This window comes from Oreochromis niloticus, linkage group LG15, assembly GCF_001858045.2.
Source record: "Oreochromis niloticus isolate F11D_XX linkage group LG15, O_niloticus_UMD_NMBU, whole genome shotgun sequence".
In the NCBI taxonomy this organism is placed as follows: Eukaryota; Metazoa; Chordata; class Actinopteri; order Cichliformes; family Cichlidae; genus Oreochromis; species Oreochromis niloticus.
Genome location: NC_031980.2, coordinates 38,117,972 through 38,129,942, shown reverse-complemented (window position 1 = coordinate 38,129,942; position 11,971 = coordinate 38,117,972). Strand labels below are relative to the sequence as shown.

The 11,971-nt window shown below is 47.1% G+C and overlaps 1 protein-coding gene and 1 pseudogene across 1 annotated transcript in view; one reads left to right on the top strand and one right to left on the bottom strand.

Moving 5' to 3' along the window:
- The window catches only part of LOC109199848 (uncharacterized), an 827,125-nt gene that overhangs the window by 713,647 nt on the left and 101,507 nt on the right, over positions 1 to 11,971 (top strand). The gene's annotated exons all lie outside the window — the stretch shown is intronic.
- On the bottom strand, positions 5,540 to 7,604 carry LOC100703944 (E3 ubiquitin-protein ligase TRIM63 pseudogene; annotated as a pseudogene).

Here is an 11,971-nt window from a genome sequence, read left to right as displayed (position 1 = left end):
GACAAGGGTTGCTCCTGCACATGCTCAGTCACAGCTGTCATTAATCGAAGCTCTGACCTGCTAAGCAATCAGTGAGTCAGACACAGCTGTTCAAATATGACTATTTAATTTAAATGATCCTGCTGTAGTTTAAAAAAATCGAAAAACATGAAGCTGCTGTTCCTGTGATGTCCAGCAGGGGCAGCAGTGAGTCAGCCGCCAGTGCTGCAGTAAACATGTTTACAGCCTGATACACAAACAGACTGGTCTCTATAGATAACATCCCCCCTTTATAACAGCTGTATGGGGGAAACTCTCCTGTATGTATTCATGTCAGAATATTGTGTGCTGGAAATAGTGGGCGGGGCTTTTGTGTTAAAAACACGATTCCATGTGTATGATGAGCCTCTAAAGGTTTGACATTAGGATTTTACCTTAGAATCAGAGTATTTCTGGGAGCCGTACCCATCAGGGATCACTGTGAGTCCAACATCGTGGCGTTCCACAGGGCTCTGTTAGCGATCCTCCACTTTTTATTCACACTGAAATATCCTTCTTGTTTTTCAAATCACAACATTTCCCCCTTCATAACAACTGTACGGTGGGGGTGATGTTTTTACCACTCACCTGTTTAAATTGTATTATTGGGGGCGTGGCCTCTGTGACTGACAGATGGCTGTAGCCACTAGCGGTCTGCCAGCTTCAGCTGAGCTTTATCTCAGGAACGTGTTTGTGCTGTTGGAGCCTTTGGGGCATTTTTAATGACATCGTGTGACCAATAATATGGCTGCCGTGAAGTCACTGTACTAAAAGAGCGTCACCAACATCTCGTCCAAATAATGACGTGCAAATAATGTTGTAAAGTGTGGAGAGTTTCCTGTTGTGCTGTTTTCAGCCTGCTGTGAGTCTGTTAAGTCTTTATTTAGATACATAAAGCTGTGCTGTAGATGGAGCATGAAGGTGGAGAGGTGACCCTAAAGTACAGTGTCTGCAGACAGTCTTAGCGCCTGACAGGGGATTTCTAAAAATCACCCCGCAGTTCTTCAGCTGAGACACCTGAGTTAGAAAACACAAACACTGCGGTTATCTTTACTAGCGAGGGCAGTCATGGAACGCAAGACCTGCATCTCATCACTGTCTGCGTGCTTTATTTATACTTGTCTGTGTGTGTGTGTGTGTGTGTGTGTGTGTGTGTGTGTGTACAAAGATAACAGCGTCACTCAGAGCAGCGGGTTTTTCCCTTTTCTACATCTGAATGTTCTCTGAAAACAGGAAGCGATTAGTAGCTGAATAAGTTCATCATCACAAGAGTTATTAGGTGAAAAGTCACGTAGACATGTGGTTTGCTTAGTGATTCAAAAAAGAGCACATTTCATGTAGCTGATCACATTATGCACAATTTTCTTTTAACAGCACCTTTCAGGGCCAAGCATTTAAAATAGACGGCGGTGATAAGAGCGAGCACAGATTAGAAAAGCAGCCGGAGGCACAAAAAGTCAGAAACCCTCTTCAGCACTTTGTATGTTTAACATTTCATCAGGCTGACACACCTACAGGAAACCAGACGCCTGGGGCCTCGTGCACGTTATGTACAAGACCACTCTTGTCCTCTACAGTGCAGCAGTTTATTAATATACCTGTTATTAATCTCTGTCTCTCTTCCACAGCATGTCTTTTATCCTGCCTCCTTCTCTCTCCCCAACTGGTCGCGGGAGATGGCCCCGCCCCTCCCTGAGCCTGGTTCTGCCAGAAGTTTCTTCCTGTTAAAAGGGAGTTTTTCCTTCCCACTGTCGCCAAAGTCCTCGCTCATAGGAGGTCATATGATTGTTGGAGTTATATTGCAGGGTCTTTACCTTGCAATATACACCTAATGGAGCTGGCCATTTGAGCAGATTGAGCATATTCCTTCCTGTTTTTAGCAGTGTTGGGACTAACGCGTTATTAAGTAACGCGTTACAGTAACTATGTTATTATTGTGGTAACGAGCACGGTAACTAGTTATTATGCCAAAACCAGGAACGCGTTACTCGTTACTGGGATTTAGATAGGCTCGTTACTCGTTACTTCGTGTGGCGGCATCGCGGAGCTTCCACAGATTCAATAACATTAGCAAGTGGTGGAAGCCAGCAGGTGGATGAAGGAAAAGGGAGGCAAGAGGAGAGACCCGAAGTGGCCGCCGGTCCGCGTGTCAGGTGAACTGAACTTCAGGTAAGAAGTTATGACCTGCAGTCTATCTGGGTCAGATATAAACCAAGTTTAGGTGGAGTTTATTTTCGGTATGCTGACATTTTCGTACTGCGTGCTAGCTAGCATGACGGAGTTTCTATACAGCTGGGTGGGTGCTATGTTACTGATGTTGAACTTTATTTTGTTCATACAGTTAATTATTAGAGTTGCCAACCGTCCAGTAAAAAACAGAATCGTCTCGTATTCAGAGAAAATATTACGCGTTTCGTACTGAGGTGAAAAGGAACAGTTTGTCCCGGACTTCAGCTACAATGAAAAAGACACAAAGCTGAAGCTGCACAGCTACCTCTTCTTCTCTCATTCTCTCCTCTCCTGTTTCTACTTCAACCACGAAACTGATCAATGATCAGCTGATCGGCTTTTCTCTCTTGTTTATTTATCGCCCACTTTGCGCCAGAAAGAAGAAACCAGCGGATGTCGCGTTAAACAACAGCAGCACGTTTAAGCTTGATCAGTTGTTGTTAGAATTTACTTAATATTAATTTCTAGTATCAGCTGATGTTTGTTGGAGCCACAGCTGTAAAGCTGCTGGTCATGATATCGGTTTGGTTATCTGGTGAGAGGGAAACATGAAGATGAAACCAGGAGATGTCCTTACTGAATCATCAGAGCTGAACAGGTGATGGAGAAACAGGTTTACCTTTTAGGTGACATGAATGAGTTGAAGGGAAGTTATGAACTGTTTCTGAGAGACAAATAACACCAGGATCCTTTTCTAAGTAGCTGACAGCTGGTAACTGTGCAGGGGCGGGTCTAGCAAAGTGTTGCCAGGGGGCCAGGTAGGGCATTAACAGGGGAAGGGGGGCACAAGGAAATACTTTACTTTATTATTCTCATTTAAAATGTCTCGCTTTTAAAAAAAATAATTATCTGAGTCTTACAACAAACAATTGATAGATTGATACATATATACCATCAGAACAGTGTACATCACTGTCACAACAGTGTTTATTTTCATTCAAAGGCTTTATGATTTTTCCTATAATGGTCGGCCGGTCTCTAGTCAAAATGCCCGGGACAATTTTTTGTCCCAGTCCAGCTCTGTATGCAGCTCATCTGCAGTCTGGTGTTACCTACATCTTCCTATTCAGAAGGCAGAATTTCCAAGTTCTGAGTACAATCAAAAGCACCACGACTGCAGTTTTTGTGTTGGATGTAAAAAGCAGGCTAGAATCATGGCGGCGGTCAACGACGGTCCAGGCGTGGGATTTCTCTCGTGGAAATATGCACATTATTTTTTCCTTTCTGTTGGTAGGTGGCACAGTGCACTTGTGGCAAGTAAGCAAGCTAGAAGACTGGCAGTCTGGCTGGGTATCCAGTTACGGAAGCAACACATTAACAAGAGAAGTCTGAGTAAAACCAAAGTTACTTTCCCTAGTAACTAGTTACTTTGAAAGTAACGAGTAACTTGAAGTAACTGAGTTACTTTTTTAGAGAAGTAACTAGTAATGTAACTAAGTTACTAATTTAAAGTAACTTACCCAACACTGGTTTTTAGAAACATGAAGAAGAAAACTCTCCCCTTTTGTGTTTTCAGTGATGTCGTTTCTTCTTAAATGTTATTTATTTTTGTATCTTAGTCATGTCTCATGGACATGTGGACTTCTACCCGTAGGTTCGCAGACAGAGGTGGTCCAGGTACCTCTATCTGAGCACCAAAACTGTTCACGTCCCTCTTCACACGCTGACTTCATGGCATCCCTGGCTAAACAGCTGAACACGTATCTGTCCAGACTGGTGCCTGGAAAGTGTTTTGTTTGATTTATTTATATTTTATTTGATATTTTCATATTTCAGCTGCTGTGCCAGATTTTTGTATTTTTTACTTTATTTATATAGTGTAAAATCACAACAACAGTCAGCTCAAGGTGCTTTATATTGTAGGGTAAAGAGCCTATAACAATACAGATAAACCCCAACTATCAGACAAGGCAACAGTGGGAAGGAAAAACTCAATTTTAACAGGAAGAAACCTCCTTCAGAGCATGGTGTGGTAAACAGGTGGTGGAGCCTCCGTTTGCTTGCTGTGAAATCAGTGATTCTGCTTCTGAAACCATGGAATAAATATGGAAAAAACTCTGAAGTGTTTCATTGCAACTCACACCGGGTCGTTTTTTAATCTATCGGAAGTCGGTTAGTTCACTCCAATCACAGCTGCAGAGCTCTCTTCTTCTTCTCCTTCTCCTGCTTCTTCTTCTTCTTCACCTGTGGTTTCCTAGTTTCTGTGACATTTATAAAAGACAAAGCCGCAGGCTGACAGCCAGCCAAGGGTTTCAGGTTAAACCGGCCCGTGACCATGTTTCTGATGATTCCTGACGGGGCCGGTCTATTTCCTGCTGACAGTTTGTTGCTCTGGCCTCGATCAGCTGTTTCTGTCCTCTGTCAGCGTCTAAGACTCGCCATGCTTCATAAGAGTCGTTGTGACGACGCCGCTGTGGCATTTACAGAAGCAGAGCAGGTCTGCACTGGTTATCACTGCAGTCTGCACTCAGATATCCCACAATGCCTCAGGAGGTCACCGCCTGAGCACCGCGCCCCATCACAGACCTGCGGGCTGAATCTGATTGGCAGTGTCACCGATGATGTCACCTATGATGTCGCAGGAGTGAATGTTTGTGCTCAGACTGTAACAGGAAACCAGTGAAGGTATCTACCCTCTCACCTGTGATCAGCACACCTACCACAGCCATAATCATATCACCTGACTCCTGTGTCCATGCCCCCTGAAGCTCCGGTCACACAGACCTTTCTGACCTCCAGAAACTCCTAAACCACCGATAGTCAAATGTCCGGGTGTCATTAAGGAAGACACACGGTTCCCAGAATCCCACAAACAAGGTGACATTCAGCACTTCCTGTTTGTGTGGAAGTGGGCGGTGCTTAGATTAGCCTTAGTGACACATTTGAATGAAAGCCGTCTCAGTGAAGGAGGCGCTGTGTGGAGCAACAGGTTTAAAGTGGGGAGGACATGTGAACTTTGAAGCCAGCAAGGTAAAAGGTCATCGTGGGCTAAATTTATTTACCAGCAAACTTTTCCTCATCAAACTCAAACTTTCTTTAATTTTATGTCCTCGCTGTGACCCCACCCGCCACCCCTTCCCTCCTCCCCCTCCTCCCTGTCAGCTCTGGAAGCTCTCCCGGTCACTTCTCTGTCCTCTCTGCTCCCAGCATGCCTCAGGCAGCTGCCTCTGAAACCCTCCCCCTCCCCCCCAGCACGTCTATTCCAGACGGCAGTGAAAATAACCAGCTGACTCTAAAAGAGGCCATGAGGCGTTCATTGACTGTGGGAGAGAAATGAAACAGCAGGGGCAGTCAGATAAATTTTATTCACACATTTCATGGTTTACAAACAGGATCAATGAAGTTTAACAGATAAAAAACACAAAAGTAGAAAAGTAGAAACAGTCCATCTTCATCACTGCTCCTCCTCCTCCTACTTCTATGTGAAGTCTATATGTCGCACCTGCGCCTCCACCTTCCTCGTGTCCACCCTCAGGTGCTCCATGCTGACATAGCCGGGCTCTGGCGGTTGCAGGTTCATCGCCTTGACAGCTTGCTCCGCCTCCTGCTGGAGCTGCTTGGCAGTCAGCGAGAAGTGGGCGGTGCCGCTTTGCTCCATGCTCCGCTGGAGCTTCTCTTGCAGCTGGCGGCTAAGCTGCAGCTGCTCCCGGTAGCGCTCCGCCAGCGCCCGCAGCGTCGCCATCTTGTCCCGCTCCACACCATCGATGCGCTCCAGCAGCTCACCTTTGTGCTCCTCCAGGACAGCGTAGAGGAGGTCGAAGCTCTCCCCCAGGCGCCGCCTATGCAGCTCGACGCTCTCCTCCACCAGGCACCGTGTTTCTTCCATCTGCGTCATGGCCGCCTGCACACTGCCGTTGGCGACGGCAGGCAGCTCGATGGCGGCGCGCAGCTCACCCCGCTGGCAAGCAGCGGTGGAACTTGGCAGTCGCGGTGCTGGCCGAACACCTTGCACATGGAGCAGGTTGGCGTGGAGCAGGTGACGCAGTAGATGTTGATCCGCTCGTCCTCGTACTCCTGCCAGCGCGGTGCCTCGCTGGCCTTGTCCATAAGGGGTGTGACCTCGACGGGGTCCGCCCCCTTCTCCAGCTGCTACTTCTAGATGTCAATGATGTTCTCCACCAGAAGGTTTCTCTGCAGCCCGTACACGCCGTGGCGATCCAGCACCACCTTGAAGTGGCAGGTGGGGCAGCGGAAGGTGCCCTCTGAGAGGCGGTAGGTGTTCCGGGACTCAAACAGGTCGCCAGCGCTGCCACGGCACAGGTTGTGCTGACACGGAAGGATGACAACCGGCTTGGTGAACGCATCCAGGCAGATGGGGCAGCTCAGCTGCTTCTCCAGGCTCTCCATGGCGACCGGCAGCCGCGGCGACAACTCGGTCCGGATCTCCATGCTGTCTGAGTGGTTGTGTCTGTGAAACACGCCACGCCTCCACCTTTATGCCCGGGGAGGGCGATTATCTGCCCCCAGCCCCCTCTCAGGGTGTTTGTCAGAAGAAAATAACTCCAGCTGACCTGCTCCCCTTCCTCCAGAATGTGCCCTACTGAGGACCAGGCCCCACCCCCTCTGTGACATCATCACCACAGCGTGTCTCCAGAACCACAGCAACAACTTAATGTGGTTACAGACTGATCAGGTTCACACACCTGCTGAGTCACATGACCACCCAGGGCAATGACATCATCACTGTTTGTGTATAAAAGTGAGGAAACACAAACACACAGAGAAGGACTGACCTTTGGCCCCAAACCTGTGTGTGTCTGTCTGTTTGTATGTGTGTGTGTGTGTGAGTAAACATCATGCGCCTTCAGGCAGCAGGAAGTGGAATGTTGAGCTGACATCATCATCATCATCAGGGGTGTGGTCTCTGGCTTCGCCTCAGTGGAGGGGTGGTGCAGGGCAGCTGCTGCCGCTCAGTGTTCAGACTCCTGAAACGCTGACCTCCAAATAAACACGACTGTGACCTGAGGCTGCATGGGCTATGACGTGGTGACATAAACAGCATCAGCTGACCGCGGCTCAGACATGCCCACTGTATCCCAAGGAACATGAGCATGTGTTCACAGCCTCGCTGCTGGTTTGCATCATTTAAACTGTTTCTAAGATTTAGTTATGTAAAGTTTACATTTATTAAGACGCTGAGCTGTTTAAACAAACTTGTCAACACTTTTGACCCCACAGAGCAGAGGGACGGTTTCAGTGTAGAGGGGAACGGGCTGATCGCTGCTGGACTCTGTCCACTTTGGTCAAACTCGTTGTTTTTAAATGTCCTACAGGAATAAACCTGACCTGAGAGTTTTAGCATGTTTGAGCCTCTGTACTACCATCACAGCAAACACGCATGACATCTGCGTGTCAGTGCAGCGTGTGAGGCAGGTGTGGGCTCAGCACAGGTGTGCTTTAAACCCTCCTCCAGTTGTGGTGACCTCACAGCTGTGTCAGCTGCTGGGTGCAGGGAAACATCTCCCTCTGCTGGACGTCCTGCTCACCATCTGAAACAGGGAGTCCAGCAAACATCGTTTATTTTTAAGACTTTGATATTTCCACGGGGACCGGGAGAACTATTGATCAGATTATTGATTACTCCAAAATAAAGCTTCACTTCCTGTTTAATAAGTCTGAACAGCACAGAGTGTCTAAAGAGGAACTTTGCAGGTGTGGACTCTCAAACGTCATCAGTGGTCTGATCAGTGTATTGATCAGAGGCTGGTTTCTTCCTGTCGTGAGAGGAACATCAGCCTGCAGCTGGATGGAAATGTGTGTTTAATGTGCAGCTTGACCTGTTTGGAGCTCACACGTTGCCCACCCTTCATCATCATCATCATCCACAGACCTCCACCCTCAGACATGTGATGACCTCACAGACGGTGAGTTCATCATTCTCAGTCAGCTAAGTGTCTAAGCCGAGCTCCTGTGGGTTAGACACCTGAGCCGCTCGCTGATCAGGTGAGCACGCTGACATCACGCTGACATCATGCTGACATCACGCTGACATCACGCTGGTCCACTGTGTTCTCCTGCTCAGACACCAAGGGAGCCTTTGGGAGCAGAGGTCACATGATGGACTGGTTGCCGGGATACCGATTCAATATGGGTCCTCAGGAAGTAGAAACTGAACTCCAACCTGCTGCTGACCTTCTACCACTCGTGCAATGAGAGCCTGCTAAAATACTGCATCACAGTATAGTAGCTGACCTAAGACGGACAGAGCGAGACTTCAGAGTGTAGTCAAGGCAGCACAGAACAGCACTGCCTCAGCAGAGCAGCAAACATCATCAAGGACAGCTCCCACCCTGGTTTAAACATGTTCAACCTGCTTCTCTCAGGGAAGCGCTACAGGTGCATCAGCACAAAGACCCACAGACTCAAGAACAGTTTCTACCACCCATAACCACCATGAACTCACACATGCACTGACATCATAGTTCTACCCCCCATTCCAAGGATTCCCTCTATAAACCACCACTGTGCAATAACCCGCGCGCTCAGACAGACTGCACCTGCTGCACCAGGACTTCCTGTCCTGTCCTGTGGTCACCGCGTTCCCGAGGACCCCACTCATCCTGACGAAGAGCCCAAAACATCTGGAGACATCTGAAACATCTGGCTCACTGAGTGTAACGCTGAGCGTGGCCAGCAGGGGGAGCTGTTTACTCTGACTGCTTGTGTTTAAAACAAACACACACACACACACACAGGGAGGATCCACAGAAGCTCTGTCCAGGCTGACCTTTGACCTCCATGCTGCCAGCAGCTGATGGGCTTTTATGGTGAAAGAACTCAGTAAAGTGATGTTTCTGTCTTTACAAAATAAAAGCCTGAGCTTATCTGATGACGCCCGCATTCCTCCACAATAAAAGCCTGTGTTTACATACCTGAGGGAGCAGCTGCAGCTCAGACTCTTCATCAGGGAGTACCTCCTCCTCCTCCTCCTCCTGCTTCTGCCCCTGCTCCTCCTCCTCCTCTGTTAAACTTCAGAGTGAGAATAAATCTTCTTGTTTTCATCACAAACGTGTCTTAAGTCTTTCAGATTTTTATTGTAATACTTTTACTGTCTTATATAAAACTAAAATGTTTTTATTCTGAAATTTTTCTTAGAAATTTTGTTTCTTCTTGAAATATTTTTGATTTCTTGTATTTTTTGTTATTTAAAAAATAAATAGCAGAGTTTATAATTCATATTTTTATTCATGTGTCTGTTGTTTATCTCTGTTATGAAAATAAGAAAATTATGTTTTAAATCTGTGATCAAAAGTAGTGTGTGTGTGTTTGTTTGTGTGTGCGCGTGTGTGCATGTGTTTGTGTGTGTGTGTGTTTGTGTGTGTGTGTGGAATGTGCTGATCTGCTGAAGGTAAACACAGAAGGTCAAAGGTCAACTGTAGTCACCTCTTTTGTCTTTTTGTTCTGTGGTGGCAAAATGCAGCAGGTCAAAGGTCAGCGCACACACAAACACACACAGTCTGACACAGTCATATTTGAGCTTCTTTCTTGAAGCTGCTGCTTTTAATGCTCATGTCGCTATGATCACTGATAATCAGTGATCAATAAAGCAAACCCCACTAAGCATGCTCAGTGTTAGCCTCTGTGCCTGCTCTGATTGGTTCCTTTAACATGAGGAGCTGCTGATGAGTGTCCCTGCTCACAGAAGTCCATTCAAAAAATGCTTGATTTAAGACCAGAAGACAACAAACACAGTCCAACTATTATTAACACACACACACACTCACACACTGTGAGGTCGCTCACTGACATCACAGATTCCACAGGCTGACCTGAAAAACCTCAGACTGAGAGAAAAAACCATCTCCATCAGAGTTCAGGCACAAACATCAGGGAGTGAGTGCAGACAGGAGGAGGTCTGGGGGGCTCCGAGGGGCTCTGAGGGGGTCTGAGGAGATCTGGGGGAGCTCCAAGGGGGTCTAGGAGGTCCTGGAGGGTCCTCCAGGCCTGAGCTGCCTCTGTAAGTCTGATGGTGATTCAGTGTGTGAGCTCAAAGCAGAGTGAGGGTTTGAGGAGTCTGGTTTTTCAGATGTTCCAGGGGTCCTTGAAAGGCCTTGAACCTCCTTGGCTCATCCTGGATCAGACTGCAGAGGCCCTTAAGGGGATGAAGAGGTCTGAAAGTTCAACTGTTGAGCATGCTCATAACCGTCGCCATGGTGACTCAGGTCCCTCTCTGGCTTGTTGAATCTCCTCCTGCTCCTCCTCCTTTTCTTTCTGTGGTTGCCATGGCGTCCGGCCCAGTATCCGCAGAGAGGCCCAGCAGCGTTTTAAGCCTTCTGTGATTATTAAAGAGTTCACCTCCTCTCACCCGCTGAGCGCACTCAGTCTCTGTGACCTCAGCGCTCTCTTTGTTTGGAGGTGAGACCTGTTCTCATTACTTCGCTCAAATCAAATTCGCACGAGGACGTTTCCTGAGAGGTAAAAATGATCAGGATTTCAGATGAGGGTCCCTAACGCACGCTGAGAGGTCCTGAAAGCTCCTGGAAGGAGGTTTTAAAGTGTTTTAGGTCCACTCCCACTCCCACTTTTCCTCAAACAGGTGTGGATGTACCTGCCCTCAGAGTCATGCTATGACCTCACGCAGGTTGTAGGCCTCTGATTTGCCAAAGCATCTTCATGGTTACAGTTACATAATTTCCTGTTGCTTCAGTGTCTTTGAGTTTTTTTTAACTTTCTTCTGGTCTTTGATGTTTTTAAAAGAAAATCCTTTTTAAAAATAACCTCACACCTGAAACACGCCTGACTGCAGCTGCTGATGGATAATGCATGGCTAACCTGCTACCTGAGCTCTGCTCATCTGTTCCTCTCCTTTCTTTCTTTCTTTTGATCCTGATGCTGGAGGAAGACGTGACTCACACCACCACCAGCAGCAGCAGCAGCAGCGCTCTCAGACTCACCTGGATGGAAAAAAGGTGAGTCTGAGAGCGCTGCACACAAAACCTAACCAGACCTTCACTCCAGGCTTTCTAGACCTTCGGTTGAATACCCACTTCCTGCTGACAGGAAGAGGTCTCAAGGTCAACACATGCTGGCCAATCAGATCAAACACAATGACTTTATGTACTCTAAACCTATTTTAATAAAGAGTTGTGGAGTTATGCACATCAAAATAGCTGCAGGCGTCACAAAGCCTCACGGATACCTCGTGTTTTCATGTTACTGTCACATTTCAGATGCGTCCTGTCTTTGGTGTTCAACGGCCTGCAGGGGTTATTGGATCTGATGGACATGAGTTCATCAATCTGCAACTTTACTTTTAAATTAAATAATAACTGAACAGTTATATTTCACTGGTGTAGTAATGAAACATTATAATTATATATTTGTGAGTAACCTCCTAGGACCTGGCGTCCACATATGCAGACACCACATTTTGGGTTGTCTATACCACAATACTAAATTTTGCTCTACATGGGCCTGTGTTACACCCCTAGTCTAGGTGTGTAGAGATGCGCATAAGATTCTGAGGAGAGAGAAGCAAGTACCGCCCTGGTTCCCAAACCAAAAACCACGAACCTGGTTATGAGTAGGGATGGGTATCGTTTAGGCTTTATCCAATACCAGTACCAAACCGGTACTTTTGAAACGGTGCCAGTGCTTAAACGGTGCTCGAACCGGTGCTTAAAGTATGGAGAACACAAAATTGGTCCAAAAACTTCTCATGTTCAGCTGTTTTTTTGTAAAAAGATAACAATGTTAGCCTTTTCTGCAGCTATAGGGGATTTAT